Raw genomic sequence first — 17,977 nt, 5'->3', positions numbered from 1 at the left:
GAATTTCATATGAAATATCATATGAAAATTAATTGCTGGAAATAAATCTTTTCATAACATAAATCTTACTTTTTCTGATTTTTCCTTCCTTTAATCACAGGCTTTACTGAACTTTGCTTTTAATTTTTTGGTCACTTATTGTTTCCTCTTTTACTCTCTTAACACTGCAATACGAAAAGTGCTTCCATGACTTCTCTTGGCAGATTTGATTTTTCTCTGTTACTATTTGGTCTTTCCCCAGCCTCGTTCTTCTTTCTCCCCATCTATAAACCTCACTTTAATTTTGTTCCCAGATTTTATCCTTTTTTTTTTTTTCCTGCTTCCAGTACCAAAAATGGTCCATTTGGGGTATAAGAATGTGTCTTGAGAATAGGCACAAAATTTTTCCCTTAGATTATGATATAATCATAGAAGGGATCAGAAACAGAATGAGTATATAAGACAATTGGCATGGTTCTGTATCCATATTTTTTCCTTGGCACAAGGGCTTCATTCAACATTGAATATGTGTTTTACCTTCAGTTTATGATTTTGGAAACACCTCATTATTTACATTAAGTAAAATTGTAGCCTCAGAAAAAGACTGAGTAAAATTTTTACTAGAAATTTCAGTATCACTCTAAACTGTCTCCTCAAACTAGAATAAAATAAAAACATGATGATTGCAAGTTAATATCAACAACATTCATACAAAACCATTCAATGCATATTTTTACATAGAGTTTTGACTTCTACTTGGTGATTTCCTTTGTTCTTAGTAAGGCACAATATTCTTGTAAGGCAGAAGGTTAATATAATTATTTATAATTTTAAGGAAATTGAGACATTGTTAATCAAAGAAAATCAATTAACTCAGTCAATCACACTTAATTAGATACAGAAATAGAGAAAAATAAGTATTAAAGTCAACCTGAAAGCTCCTGTAAAGAAGGGAACAAAAATGTTCAAGAAAGCAAGGAAGGGAATGAAAACGTTCAAGAAAGCAATGTTCTTTATTTAAGTTCCTCAACCCCAATGATACTTCTTTCCTGTCATTGAATTTATATTATAATATTAAAAAATATTGTATTCTATGCCTGTAGGAACATGCAAATGCATGAAATAGTACAATAATTGATGGACCTCACTCCTTCTTCTTCTATATTCCTTTTGCCTAATCTTTGTGTCTTCATTGGTATATGAAGAGCTCTTGAATTATTTTCACCTAACTTTCTTCAAACTTTACATTCCGTAGCTTTTATCCTAATCTTGATATTATTGTTCTTTACATGCTTTTGCATTTCCATTTAGAAGTATGGCTATGAAGTGGGAAATTATTTGCACTTCATAGCCATACCTCTAAATTACTTAAATCTTTTGCACTTGATTGTCATTTCCTATGTCTTCCCTACTGATTTCAAGTAAGTCTATTATATTTTACACCATCCAACATATCATCTGTACAAAAGTGTATACACCTTCCAAAATTAGAGTTTGTGTCCTATAACACAAAATCAAACTAACCTTTGACAAATGAGGAGAAATGTGAAATGTCAGTGACACCCTGGACAGAAGGAACAGTGAGACCAGCAGGTCATTAAACATTCATTATCCCTGTAGTGCTTTTTAAAAATAATTATGCCATTATGTACTTTTTGCCTCGACTATGTCATAATTATGTCTCAAATACTTAATTAAAACAGTTTAAGAATATTAAACTGATTTAGAACAAGTAATTTAGATAAGGCAAGGGCTTCAAGGTTAACTTAGAAGTTATTGTCTTGTTGCACACACTTGTGATTGAGTATGCGTAGTAGAAGAAATAGTGTAATGAAGATCTAATGCCAGAGAAAAGAATTTCATTTCCAAAGTATATATTCTGTACTTGTTATTAAAAAATAATTAAGCAGATTAGTTACTAGTTTATAATAGAATATATTTCTTTCCACATTAAGACTCCATTTTTTCTTAATTTCAAGAAGTATAAAAGTATTTAGAAAAAAATTAATCAGTATCAAGTAATGAGGTTAAGAAGTTTATCTTGTTACTTAAATAAAATATGAGAATTTTAAAAAATGATAAATACCTTTGAAATTTACAAAATCACAATTTTAAAGAAAGAAATGCTGTGGGCTTAAATTTTAGTGGTGTAAGACAGAAAATATGTAAAATATGTCAATACAGTAACTATGTGAAATAAATCAAGTGCTGAGTGATGGTAAGAGCTATGAAGGAAAAAAAAAACAAGAAAGAGAGCTAATTGCCATTTTAAACACATAATAAAAAAGGTTTCAATAATTCAAATGACATTTGAGTAAATATATGGAGGAGGTGTCAAGTCCTGAAGATACGCAGGGCATGAGGATTCCAGGTGTAGGAAGAGTGGTCAGGAACATGCCTGGTGTGACTCCAGAGCAGCAGAAAAGTGATTTGGGCTGAATTGTCTTTTAACACACAATTAGTCTAAAAAGGTAATGTTGGTTAGTGTGATAGTGGTAATCTGTGCTCCCTTATAAAGCACTCTACAGACTTTAACCTGTATTAAATGGGAACCCATTGAATGATTTTGTTTTATAACATGTTTTAAAAAGATTATTTTACCGCCTACTGCTAAGTGGAGAGCAGATTGAAGTGTAGCCATGGCAGAGACAGGGATATCAATTATGAAGCAATCACAATCATCCATGAGAGAAATATTAGACCTAGAACAAAGAAGTAGTGGTGAAAATAGTGAAAAATAGTAGAACTTGATTTATTTTGAAGAAAGCACTAACAGAATGTGCTGGACTTGGAAATAGGAAGGAAAGAAAGAGAGACATCAATGATCATCCAAGCTTTTGGCTTGAACAACTGATAGGATAAATTTGCCGTTAAAAGAAATGACAAGACTATGGGAAGAGACAATTTGGGTGGTGAGGGGTGGGGTTAGTGATTGAAAGTTCAATATGGGGAATATTAGGTTTAAATTTTTTTTAATATATCACAGTGAGACACAAACTAGGCATGCAGATATTAATCTAGAGTTCAGGAGAGAATTCTGGAGTGGAGACATAAACTGAGAGTCATTAAGATAAAATGCTATTTAAAAATATAATATTGGATGATATCCCCAAGGGATTGAATGAAGATGGAAAAGAAAAGGGTTTAAAGGACTAATTCCTGGGGCATTCCATTATTGGAGATGAGGTAGAGCCTTTACAGGAGAGAAGGAATAGTCAGGTAAGAAAAAAAATGATAAACAAGAGAGCATAGATTTGGAAGCCAAACAAAGATAATATGTCTAATATAAAGGAATGCCAAACACTGAGAAATAGCAATGGGATGTGGCAGAGTGGAAGTAATTGATCACCTTTTCAGGAGTGACGGGGCAAAAGTGATACTGAAAGGTGTTCAGGAAAAGATATTGAAGACAGCAAACTGAGGAGCTGTAAGGGTTGGCTATAAAGGGAAAGTGAGAAACATAGAAGGAGAAGTGGAATTTAAGTAAAAATCCTCAAGTTACTGTGAATTTCATTATTTCATTCCAGTGAATCAGAGTTCATATGCCTTAGATTATTTGCATGTCCAAACTTAATTAGTATCTACAAACCTCAAATTTTAATAACTGAGGCATTTTAAAACATATCATTTTTTTCAATATTTTCCTGAATATATGAATTCATCTAAAGCTATAATTAGCTATGAAGTTAAAACACTAGGTCAGGCACCACTGACTCAGTTTCTCTCATGTGTTTTAGAGAAGAAAATGTATGAAGATTATACACATATTTTAAAAAATATTTCCCAAAATTTCCTAAGGAAATATTTTGCATTCTTTTGCAATTTTCTTTAAAGCAAACCACCTTCAAACTTTATATTTGGCATAAATACAGTATAGCGAAAACTACATAAAGATTAGAATTCCTCAAATAGGTTTCTTTAAATCAAAAGGATTGTTTTGTTCTATCAAGTTTTGCATGTATCATACATTACATCTAAACAGCTTTGTTCAGACATGTATAGAAATGCTGATAGTCAAATGAAAACTGTATTCATTTTCACTTCATAAGCATCACTTGGTTTTGCCACGAAAGTATTTTTGCAAATCAAAATAAAATATAAATGAAACCACACTTGTTCATGGGTTTATGTTTTATCATCCAAAAGAGGAAGTGGGAACATCAACCATTATTCTAGAGAAGTCAAATTGAAAAATGAAAGGTTTCAGCAAAAGCATATTTTTGATGCCAGAGGATGTCACATGTAATTCTATATTTAGTTTTGCTTCAAGTTTCAATACTACCTTGAATAAAGCTCTGATGAAATGATATATGTAAGATTGTTAACATACTCCTCTATCCCCTTCCCACTATAATTTTAATACTATGGAGAAGTACAAAAACACAGTCTTCCAATGCTTTGGTTTGACAGCATCAATAGCCTCCAAGTAATGCCTGATCTTTAGGAAAACATCATGGCAGTAAATTTAACTAAAGTAATTGCATTATAACCAGGTCTAACTAAATATGCTGCTATCTTTTCCAAAATATTTGGAACTGTTGACACACTCTTAAAATATTGCTAGGTTGGAATGAATCTAGGTCTTATTATCAAATATGTGAATCCTTACTTAAAATAAACATAATCATTAAATTCATATGATATTATACATTAACTACCTTATATTTTCAATTAAATTCAATTGAGTTTAATTTAGCAAAAATTACACTAATCATTTTAATATACAAAGACATTTGATGCAAAGATGAGAAAGAGGTAAGTGCCTTTAAGATGCTCAACCACCCATGAAGGAACATTATTAATCAACAAGTTTTGTGCTAAAATCAGAATATGATCAACAATTTATTCAATCTTAAGAGTTAAGGTAGGCTTAGAGAGGATATGAATTTGAGCTGTATCATTACCCTTGAAAACGAAAGACTGGTTTTACATGCATGATTTCACGTCATACCCCTGTTCCTTCCTCAACTCACACTAATAGGGCTTTCTTCTCAGTCCTTTCATTGAATACACTCTTTGTTAAGAGAACAAGGAAAGAGTGGCTGAGAATTTCAATCATGACTCATGAACTCTTAGCAGTATGCAAAATAAATTGACCACCTCTTTCTTTTTGAAAGCTTCTCCTTTCATGAATAATATTTTATTTATGTGTTTTGACTCTCTGTACCTGAGTAAGATTCATCTTTAGTATTCTTTCCAAGCATTCTTCATCAAATTTAGGTATTGACACCAGTCTTATAAAATTCACCAGGAAATGTTCTTTTTTCTGTTTTCATTCCTTTATATTTTGAGAAACTTACATATTATTAGAATTTGATATATATATATATCTTTTAAATTTGGTATAACCTGCCTGTAAAACACATTTCCTCAATGGGATTTATTTTTAAAATACTAAACAAATTTCCTCATAGATTAAAGGTACATTGATAATTTATACTTTTTCTTAAAAGTGTAAGATATATATTTTGTAGGAATTTACCAATGTTGTCTAAATTCAAATTTATTGGGACAACCATCCTTCTTTTAATCAATCTTTGTACTGAATTTTCCATTTGCTGTGAATCTACTTTCCTATGTCTTATAATTAGGTCTCAACTCAAATGTAATCACAAAGGCTTCCTGACTGACTACACTATACTGTTTTTTCATAGACACCTAGATTCTGACCATATTATTAACCCATTTTATTTCCTTTATAACACCAGTCACTTCCTCAAATTATCTAACTTGCATTCTTTTTTCATTAGGATTTGAGCTATATGCAAGCCCAGGCCCAGTCTATCTTATTCAACACAAAATCCTCTTTTCCTAGAATAGTGTCTAGGGTATAAAACTCCATAATTATTTGTTGAAGAAGTGAATAGAACTTATTACTATTGGGAGACAGTTATAAAGAGTCCTTACACATTTCTGCATGTCTTGCCGGGAGTCATGGTTGTCATTTTGTTCTGGGCTATCTGTTCAAGGATGTTCGTATAATGAACAGCTTTTGAAGGGATAGAAAATGTCTCCCTTGGGAGAAAAGGGCAGGCATGCTTACTGTCTAGTATAATATTTCTAGATAAAAATCTCTCTCCAGAGTACAGGGTAGGCATTCTTACTGCTCAGCATAAAATATTTGAGTTTTCTATGCTCAGGATTCTTTTTCTCAAACAACCCATGTGTATGCAGACATCCATCTGGGTGCATTCACTTTGCCCTTGTGGGACTGGGGAGCAAAGAAAACTGACACAAATATGCTGATACTAAACCTACTTGCTGTTCCATAAGTAATAGAGTTCTTTGTCTCTGTCCCAGGCATCTCAAAGCTTCTGCCAGCATCCATGAAATTGTGGCAGGCTACCTGGTGAGCTTGCAAGTAGGATAAAATCTCAGATCTTCACATTATTGATAATTACACCCTAATTGGCAAGGCAGGTATCTTTTGAGGCAAAGTGTGTTCGAACATACTGAGGCTGGGGGGCTTAAGATATCTTGCCCAAAATTACATAGTGAATAACTTGAGACTTTTGAACTGGGCTTAATTATACCATCTAACATGACTTACTACTAAAGTAAAAAATCCTGTCATGTGAATATATTTTTTGCATCTTCCTTTTGTATGCTATTAATATGTTTTGATATTCTATGGTTATACTAATGTTTACATGATAATTTTTAATGATTGAGATGCATGTTACCAGCCACAGCCATTTCATGCACTATCACACTGAAATAAAATTGTTTCTAATTTCCTATGATTAAATGATGCTAAACAATCATTTTAAAGATATTTGCCAATAGCTCATTTCTATTTTATGTGTGTTAAAATATCTATTTAGAAATGGGTTTTCCTTTGCATTTTCAGTGAATACGGGGTTTTATTTTCTAATTACTTGATTAAAATACTTCTTTCCAATAGTATACTCTAAAATGTTTTATAGAGTTCCTACTTAAACTCCAATTGTACAACTTTTTAAGTTAAGAAAACAATAGAGCTGAAGTCTATTATAGCACAGTTATCTTATTTGTTACACTAGCTTTGTAGCTACCAAAATTTCCTTGAATTATAGCCTCAAATTTATCCAAGGTCTCCCACCCTAACCATCCATGGCTGAAATCATCCTTAATAATTTTCTCGACTTGATACATAAACAGCAATATATTGACTTTATATTCCATCTGGATACAGCTAATAAATTTCGGTTACTCAGCTTTAAAATTGTTTTGGGGACATAAAACTCATTTAACTCATCAATTATGTGTTTGCAGTCACTGTCACTTGGCTTTTGGAGTATAAATAACTTGCTACAGTTAAGCTACTGAGCTGCTGTTTTATAAATTTTATCAACTGAAATATTTTTGTCAATACATGCAATTGTAAAATAAGACAATCAGTGTCTGTGTAAATCAAAATATATTCACTCTGGGATTTAAATATTCTTGCTAAAAATATTCTGATTTAAATGACTATATATGAGGTATTGCAATGACTTTTCTCCCAAAAAGTTGATAGTTTTAAAAGTGTCAGTCCTCAACATTGGAAGGCAAAAATAACCTCCAAAATACAATGTTATATTGAAAAGAAAATGTATATTTACCAAAAAGTCACTGTGTAACTCATTATTTTTTATCCATATATATGATGATATAATCAAATTCTGTTTAAACCTGTCATTGAAATCATAGATTCCAAAAATCTGTTTTAAAAATTTTAATATTTAGTTAATTTTTAACAATAGGGATAACATGTTTTGATTTCTCTTGAATATTTTTACATTATAAGAAATGCTTTTCATAATGTTTCTCTTACTTTGAAATTTTAATGATAATCTCCATCAATTTTAACCAATAAAGCTGGTATAGTTAAAGTAAATAAAAGTTTTCCTTTCATTTATTTATTTATTTGCTTTATTAATTTAATAGAGAAATAATGGGTTGACAGAACAATCTTGAATAAAATATAGAATTCTAGTATACCACTCTATCATTTTAACATTTTGCATTGATTTGGTACATTTGTTACATTTGATGAAAACATATTCTTGTAATTGTACTATTAACAATTGCCCATGGTTTAGCTTAGGGTTCATTGTTTGTGATATGTAGTTCCATGGATATTTAAAAACATTTTTATTCCAATACCATATATACAACCTAAATTTTCCCCTTTTAATCACGTGCAAATATATAATTCATATCTGTTAATTTTATTTACAATATTGTGCTACCATCACCACCATCCATTACCAAAAATTATCCCTCATCCCAAATAGAAACTATGTACATTTTAAGGCTTAACTTCTTACTATTCCCTACCTCACCCTGTTCCTTGACACCCTATATTCTACATTCTGACTCTGTGGGTTTGCTTACCATAATTACTTACTATCAGTGAAATCATACAATACTTATCCTTTTGTGTTGACTAATCTCTGTCTTCCGACTATAGAGTGTAATCCATTTACATTTAAAGTCTCTATTGATAATGTATATTCTGTCATTTTGCTGTTTAATCTTTGTATGTCAAACATTTTTGTCCCTCAATTCTTCCATTAATACCTACTTTTATATCTATTTAATTTTCTCATAGTGTACTATATTGACTCCTTTCTCATTTCTATCTGGATATATTTTTTCCTTGTGGTTACCATGGAGTTAAAATTTAACATCTTAAAGTGTATAAAAAGCATATTTTACTCAGTTCACTAACAGGAGGTGAAGATGGTCAACCACCACACCAGGGAACTGAGAGTACCTACAACTTCAAGTAGTAGAATTGCATCCATAAACCAAGTTGGATCTAAGCCCCCTCTTGATTTAGAAGTAGAATGGACATCACCATCCCAGGGTCCACAGAATGGAGGAATAAAATATGTATTAGAGTGAATTTACTGGTATTCTTCTAGAGAACTATTGTGACTAGCAATGGAAGAAATTATATCATTGATGTGGAGAAAGTGGCTATGGGTAGTTGCTGAGGACAGGGAGAGGGAAGAAGAGATGTGATGTGGGGGCATTTTTGGGACTTGGAGTTGTCCAAAATGATATTGCAGGGACAGATGCTGGGCATTATATATCCTGCTATAACTCACAGAATATACTGGGGGAGAGTGTAAACTACAATGTAAACTATAATCCATGTGGTGCAGCAGTGCTCTAAAAGGTATCCATCAAATGCAATGAATGTGCCACAATGATGAAAGAGGTTGTTGATGTGGGAGGAGTGGGGTGGGGTGGGGTGTGGGGTATATGGGAACCTCTTATATTTTTTAATGTAACAATTTTTGTGATCTATGTATCTTTAAAAATACAATTAAATTAAAAAAATGTAAAGTAAAAAATAATTGTATATTTGATTTAATACCAACTTGACTTCAATCATGTACACATTCACTGTTCCTATACCCCTCAGCCCTCCCTCTGCTTTTTGTACTTAGTACAAATTATATCTCTGTATATTGTATGTCCAAAACCATAAGCTTATCACTACTATTTATGCATTTGCATTTAGCACCTGTAGGAATATATCAAAATATTCAATACAGTAATACTGGCTTTTTAAATTATCCAAATGATAACCTTTAGCTGAAGTCTTTATTACTTTTTAGAAATTTAAATCCCTTTCTGCAACCAGCAAGCTATGCCACAGGCAAGATCCCATTGCAAACTGCTATGAGAGTGAGGGATGGGTCCAGGGGCTGCCCAGCTATTTTCTTCCCACTCTTACCTGTTTGCTGTACAGTGTTCTCTTGGACTCTGGGGTTTTGAAATTGTTGATTCACACAGTTTCTGATTATTTAATAGTTGTTTATGTGAAGTCACTGATTCTTGGAACTTTCTACCAAGTTTCCCTCAATCTAGCCCCCCTTTACCCTTACTCTTGACAACAATAGCAAAATGCCTTGTCCAAGTTATTTCCTTCTGTTTAATGCTACTTAAATATATATTCAAGTTACAGGAAGATGGCAGGCAAGGGACAACTCTATTATAAAAACAATAAAGGGCCAAAAGCTGTCCAAGGAACTTGCACTGGAGGTCAGAAATCCAAGACAGCATTGTGTAACCCCAGGAGAGTGAGGGACAGAGAGACAAAGAACCAAAACAACAACTGTGAATTACTAAATACTTGTGGAGGCTGGGAAGGTCACCCATGGCACTCCAAGTTGTGTAGCTTGGATAAAACCCATGGCCCACTGCAGCCAACTGAAGGGGAATGGACATCTTCCTACTTGAAGAAAGTGAGGATATGTGAGAGGGAGAAGAGAGGTTTCTCTTCAGTGAATTTGGCTAGCAGAGCGCTCTTTGAATCTTGACTCTGAACAGAACAGAAATACCTGCAAGTGAGGTTGAATGAAATGTCTCCATGGAAAGTTTCACTTATGAGCACTGCCTTCTAACTGGCCAGGAAATTGCAAGAGAAAAACTACTTTTAGGTCTCCTTTAACCCAAAATCCTGATAGAAAATCTGCACACCATTAGTAAGACCGTGGCCCAATTTTGATAACTCAAGCTGGGCAATTTTAAAGCCTGAATAAATTGAACCTAATGTTAAAGAAGAGTAATGAAATACAAGTAAAAAACACTAGTCAAAAGAGAGAAATTGACTGTCAGAGTAAATTCATCAATGTATTCAGATGTCGAGACATCAGCATAAATGACAAACCATACTTGGAAAGAGGAACAAATCATAGATACTGATGAGATACAGGATTTAAGAAAACTAATTAATGACAATCATGCAAATCTCCTAAATCAATTCAAAGAGTTGAAGGAAAATATGACTGAAGAGATAAAGCATATTAAGATGACACTGGATGAGCATAAAGAACAATTTTAAAACCCAAAAAGAAAACTAACAGAGCTTATGGAAATGAAAGATGTAATGTATGAGATTAAAATACATTATAGGCACATGAGAGCAGATTTGAACTGATCAAAGGCAGAATTAGTGATATCAAAGACAGAACATCTGAACTTGAAAAGACAGGAGAGCAGAAAGAGAAGAGAATGGAAAAAATGGAACAAGGGTCTCAAGGAATTGAACGACAATGAGAAACATACAAATATACGTGTTATTGGTATCCCAGAAGAGGAAGAAAATGGAAAGGGACAGAAAGAATATTTGAGGAAATAATGACTGCAAATTTTCCAACCCTTATGAAAGACATAAATATCCATATCCAAGAAGTGCAACACACAAAAATGGGAATAATTTTGAATAGACTTACTCTGAGACACCTACTCTTCAGAATGACAAATATTAGCAATAAAGAGAGGATTCTGAAAGTAGCAAGAGACAAGCAAAGCATCACATATAAGGGCACTAGTAATAAGAAGTGTCAATCTCTCATCAGAAAGCATGGAGGTAGGAGATGGTGGTATTATGCACTAAGGAATTGAAAGAAAAAAAGCAGCCAGGTAAGAATTCTGTATCCATCAAATTTCCCTTCAGAAATGAGAGTAACTTCAAAGTATACAGACAAACAAATACTAAGAGGATATGTTACTGAAAGACCAGAATTACAAGAAATACTAAAGGGAATGCAACAGCCTAAAAGGAAAAAAAAAAGGGTGAAGAGATTTGTAGAAGTGTTTAGAAATGAAGATTATTAGGAAGGGTAAACTAAAGGGTAAGAAGACAGACAATAGAACAATATGACAACAGAGAGCTGAAGGGCAAAATGGATGAAGTAAGTAATGCCTTTACAGTAAAAATGTTGATTGTTAATGACTTGAACTCCCCAATCAAAAGACACAGACTGATAAAAGGGATAAAAAAAATTAAGCCATCCATACACTGTTTACAAGAGACCCACCTCATACCTAAGGACATAACCAGGTTAAAAGTCAAAATGTGGAAAAGATATTCAATTCAAGTAGTAAGCAAACAAGATTTTAGTAGTGATACTAATATCAGAGAAAATAGATTTCAAATGCAAAACTGTTATTAGGGATGAAGAAGATCATCATATATTAACAAGAGGGACACTTAACCTAGACTAAATAATTATACTAATATGTAAGCACCTAACCTGAGTGACCCAAGATACATGAGGCACACACTGAGAAAGCTGAAGGGAAAAATAGATGTCTATAACAATAATATTTAGAGACATCAATATATCACTCTCAGTATTGGATAGAACATCTGGACAGAGAATAAATAAACAGAGGACCTGAATGATATGATTAATGAACTAGACCTAATGGACATCTATGGAGCATTGCAACCCAAAGCAGCAGGATATGCATTCTTTTCAAGTGCTTATGGAAACTTCTCCAAGATAGACCATATGTTGGGTTCCAAGACAAGTCTCAATAAATCTGAAAAGACTGAAATAGACTTCTCTCTGATCATAGCAGAATGAACACTATGTTGTTGGTGGGAAAGTAGAATGGTGCAGCCTCTGTGGAAGACAGTTTGGCAGTACCTCAAGAAGTCAAATATAGAACTGGTCTATGATCCAGCAATCCTGTTACTAGGGATATATTTAGAAGAACTGAAAGCAAGGCCATGAACTGAAATTTGAACACCAATGTTCATAGCAGCATTATTCAAAATTGCTAAAATATGGAACCAGCCCAAGTGTCCATGGATAAACAAAATGTGGAATATACACACAATGGAATACTATTCATCTATAAAAGGAAATGAAATCAGTATGCATGCGGCAACATGGTTGAACCTAGAGAATATTACGTTGACTTACATCAACATCTGCAAATGGAAAATTAGTGTATGGCCTCACTAATATGAACTAACTGTGATGAGCAAACTCACAGAAGTAAACTCTAGGTTACTAGAAAATAGAAAGTGGGTTGAGAATGGGAGATGATGCTTAATGTATGCAGCATTATTAATAAGGTTAATTGTAAAATTGTGGAAAAGAATAGAGCTGAGAGTAACACATTATAATGAGTATAGCTAACACTGCTGATTTATAAATGTGATTGTGGCTAAAAGGAGCTTGTAGCAGTTTGATATTACTGATGAATTCCAAAAAGAAATATTGGATTATGTTTGTAAACTGACCTTTCCCTCTGGGAATATTAGATTATATTGGATTCTCTACACCTCTTCTGTCAATCAGGCATTGAGTTGTGGGTGGGGATTCAGATAAAAGACATGGCAAAGGACAGAGTTGAAGGGTTCTTAATGTTGGTGTTTTGATGTTGGATTTTGATGCTGAAGTCTAAGCTGGAGTCCTGGGAAGTAAGCACACAGAGGAAAGAGAAGCAAGCCCCAGGAAGAGAGGAACCCAGAAAGCCTGAACCCTGGCAGACGTTGGCAGCCATATTGCTCCAACACATGGAAATAGACTTTTGTAAGGGAAGTAACTTATGCTTTATGACCTGGTATCTGTAAGCTCCTATCCCAATTAAATAACTTTATAAAAACCAACCAATTTCTGGTGTTTTGCATCAGCATTCCTTTGGATGACTAATACAGGGTTGTATGTCAAAGTAAATGACAATTGAAAGGAAGCTAGAGAATAACCAAGGGCATGTATAGCATAGTGATTTCTGTGGTGGATCAAGATTGTAGTTAATAGTACAAATATAAGAAAGCTCTTTAAATAAAATACAGAATCCTTCATTATCCGATTTATTTTTTACTTTAGTTTTTCTCAATTATTATGTATTCTATTTCTAATCTTTAAACCCATCATTATTATTTCATTTTCCTATTAATTGAATTTAGCAATATATTTGGCTTCATTTTTGAAGAAGTTTTGGGTCACAGAGGGGTTTTTAACTATGGTAGGGGAGGACCATTGGTATGGACGTCATTGATGATGGATGCATGGGTGGGAGGGCATTCTCCAGGGCATGCATATAGGGTATATAGATATGTTCATATGTTCTTTGGGTATTGACAAAGTGGGTAGAGTTTCACATGACAACTGAAGGAGTGCTGAGTTCCCATCCTGGGGAGCTCTGTTTTATTCCCCAATGAACAGCAACAATTCCCCAAGTGCAAGGGCAAAGACCAGTGAAGAATGATGGTTCAGCGATAGGCCCTTGATACTGAAGCTTATGCTTTTGAGCCTGTGTGCTTGAAATTTCAACTTGGTCTAGGGCTGCAGGGTACCAAAGAGTTACCTCCTGAGAGCCTCCGTGTTGCTCAGATGTGGCAACTCTGTAAGCATGTAAATGCATTACCTTTCTCCCAGCATGGGAGGCACTGAGGGATTACTACCAAGCACTGTCTGATGGTGCAACGAGAAGAAGACCTTGAATGAAAGAGGAAAATGGTAAAGACAAATGAGTTTATATGGTTAAGAGATTTCAAAATGAGTTGGGAGGTCATCAGAGGGCTCATGCTTATGCATGTCTCAGCAGAATCTCAGAGACAGGCAAAGTAGATAAAACCCCAGGTAGTGGTGCTCCTGAAGGCTGTGGAGACACCAGGGCCTATGGTCATGGCAGATGACTGTGGAGCTCAGTGCCTTGCCAGTGGACCCTACATTGGTATTTGTGCTCCTGAGTGTGACGGAGCTGGACTCAGATATGAATTCTCTACACATGCCTCTTCTGTCACTTTTACTGAAACTGTGGTTGGCACTGGGAGACTTGAATCTCTGGACTGTCCATGTGCCAGCTGGGCTCTGAGCCTCAGCAGATTTGCAACACCTACTCTCCAGTTCATTGGACTTACCCAGGTCAGCTAACAAGGAGGTGAGGATGATCAACCACCACACCAAGGAACCAAGAGAGTCTACAACTGCAAGCAGGAGAATCCCATCCATAAACCATGTGTGATTTAAGTTCCCTCTCTATTTAGAGGTGGACTGGACATCGCCATCCCAGGGTCCTCAGGATGGAGGAATAAAACATGGATTAGAGTGAATTTACTGTTATTCTACTGTAGAATTATTGGGACTCTAGCAATGGAAGAAATTATATCAATGATGTGGAGACAGGGGCCATGGGCGTTGCTGAAAGCAGGGAGGGGGAAAAAGAGGTGTGATATGGGGGCATTTTCGGGACTTGGAGTTGTCCTGAATGATATTGCAGGGATAGATGCAGGACATTATATATCCCACCATAACCCACTGAATGGACTGGGAGAGAGTTGAAACTACAATATAAACTATAACCCATGCTGTGTAGTAGTGCTCCAACATATATTCCTCAAATGGGATCAATATACCACACTAATGAAAGAAGTTGATGTGGGAGGAGTGAGGGTTGTACAGAGTGGGATATATGGGAACCTCTTATATTTTCTTATGTAACATTCTGTGTGACTTATGTATCTTTTAAAAAAAGATAATAAAAACTACAAAATCCTTCAATATAAGATCTCAAATCTCTTAAAACACTTTGTCATTATTTGAAAGAACACATTTCTGAAAAAAACAGGATGACATTCATATATTTTTAATGGTTGTATACTTCAGTGTACAGAGATTAAGTCACAGTTTTGGGGCTTATAGATATGAAAAGAACTATCCCAGAAAAACTCACCTATTTAGCTAATTAATACTTGCTCATACATTGGGTGAATAGGAAAGAGATTCTTGGATACTTAATTTTCCATTCATTCTGCTCTTGTTACTCACACACACATACACACATACATGCTCTTTCCATTCCTTGTACGGAACACTCAGAGCACATACTGTGTGCCAGGCACTCTTCATTTATGAACCAATTTAGTTACCGACACAATCTTCATGGAGAGAAAAACAAGCAGATAGATTAAGTAAGCTTCCAAAGTCACACCCTGGTAAGGGATTTTGAAGGAATTGAACTCAGCCTACCTTCAGAAGCGAGGCTCCTAACCAAGGCAGTCTTTGACAGAAGATTTTAAAACTTCCACTTGCTAAATTTTTATTCAAGTATATTTTTCCCTCTGTAAATCTCTGTTAAAAATACAGTATATCTCTTATATTTAAAGTTAATAAATATGCACCATCTATTTAAATCAATGAGAAGTCTACATTAATTATTAAAATGATAGAGATTGATTTTCAGTGTCAAATTATGGGGCACATTTTTTCTTTAATTCTTGCATGCTCCATCTAATATTAGTAATAAACTACCTAAATACAACAGAAAAGAAAATTAGAAAAAAGAAAAGAAATGCAAATCTTTATAAATTCATACAACAGAAAGGAATACTTTTCACAATCAATTCAATGACAGGCTAGAAATAAGATCATTTTTCACTTGCGGATTTGAATATATTCTTTACATCATGCAAACCTTTCCTATGCACAATCCAAACTTTTGAAACTTATCTATTTCATTGACTATGATTTTTATTATATTAAATATATAATAATATGCTTTGGTAGGAAAAAAAGACATAGTCTTTAGTAGAGCATTAAATATATATTGTGCTAAATTTTAGGCAATTTATATCAACTATTTCTGTATGTTTTGTCTTTACTGACATTATAGATATGAATTACTCTTCAATTCTTTGGATCATCATCTAACTTTTATTTCCTTATTTTAAGTTGAAAACATATTTAGTGTTTACTGTATTCAACTAAATTTAAAAATCATTAGAAAGATAACTTAAACAATACACACTGTGATCTGTAGATCCCAAATAGATTAATATTTCATATTCCAAGTAAAAATAACTTAATATAAATCAAACTTCATACTCAAGCTTGAGGTAATTATGAATTTACAAAAATAGTGCTGTTTTTCCTCTTTTTGGGTCATTTGTGATGATTATCACTAGTGTAAATTACTGCTTGGGAAAATGAACAATTTGTATCTTTATGTATACCTAAATAAAATTATTTTTTGAACACTGACAATTTTCATATAGCACTGATTTAATACAGTAAAAGTAACACTAAATGAATTGGATATAAAGTAAAAAATACAACCTAATTTTTAAATTATGTGATCTATTTTGATATAAATTTGATATGAAAGAGTGAAACTTATATGAAATAAAGATAGAAATAGAGTCAAGAGGTAGGTGTCTGTCAGTGGTTTGCTGAGTCCTTTATCTAAATATATACCAAAAGAGCTCAGCACATCTCTATTGCAAATGCCATATTAAATATTAACATGTAAACCCTGAATTATTCCAAATGGTAGCTGAATTTTAAGCAGGGAGCAGTTTTGGACGTATCTTTAAATGTCCAGGATCTTTTCTAATGAGATTTTTTGATATAATAATCAAAAACATTTTTAATGGAGGTATGGAAGAAACATTATTAGGATAGGGGCTTCCAACTTGCCATTCAACATAGTTTGTTCGTAAAATAATTTTTATTTTGTTTAGAGGTATTATACCATAGAATGCGAAGTGCCTAAATAGGCAGAGTAAAAACTTATTTCTATTTCCTTAGCTTTTAGAAGCTCTAGTTATTTCTATTTCCTTAGCTTTCCGAAACTCTATTTCTCACTTGGAGAATTCAAGAAACAATGCACTTAAGAGTTCTTAACAAATCTACAAATTCTGCACTTTTGCTTGTGTTACCATTAGAAATGTGGCCCACTTTCTAGGCAACTAAAACATTCCCTCTTCTTTTCACCTGGCGCTGCTATGTATGTATGCATTGTAACATAAAGGAAAAGGTTTAGTTTAAATAAATAAATCTCTAAGTGTTTATCTGAGAGTTTCACACAAACTCACGAGTGTAAGATGTATTGTAGGGACTTACTTTTAGTTCTTTTTTTTACAATGTCTGTTACAAAATTTATTTTTATCGGTGGCTGAAATATTCTAAAGTTAGAAGGACAAGTGGCTTGCATTTCTCCCCCCTTCCCTTCCTTCTTCCCTCCCTTCCTTCCCTCCTTCCTTCCTTCCATTTTACCTCCTCATTTCTCTCCCCTTCACACTCTCTTCCTCCCATCCTCACTTTCTCTCTTCCACCCTTCCTAATTCCTCTTCTTCCTCTATACCTTCCCTCCTTCCTTTCTTTTCTACATTTTTCTTATTTTTTAATTTTTCTTACATGAGTAAATGGTATAGTTTGTGGGCATGAAGGTGTCTATAATTGGATAGAGGTAATTGATTTTCAACTGCATGGAGGAG

Source organism: Dasypus novemcinctus, chromosome 1, assembly GCF_030445035.2.
Source record: "Dasypus novemcinctus isolate mDasNov1 chromosome 1, mDasNov1.1.hap2, whole genome shotgun sequence".
Lineage (NCBI taxonomy): Eukaryota > Metazoa > Chordata > Mammalia > Cingulata > Dasypodidae > Dasypus > Dasypus novemcinctus.
This window is presented reverse-complemented; position numbering follows the sequence as displayed.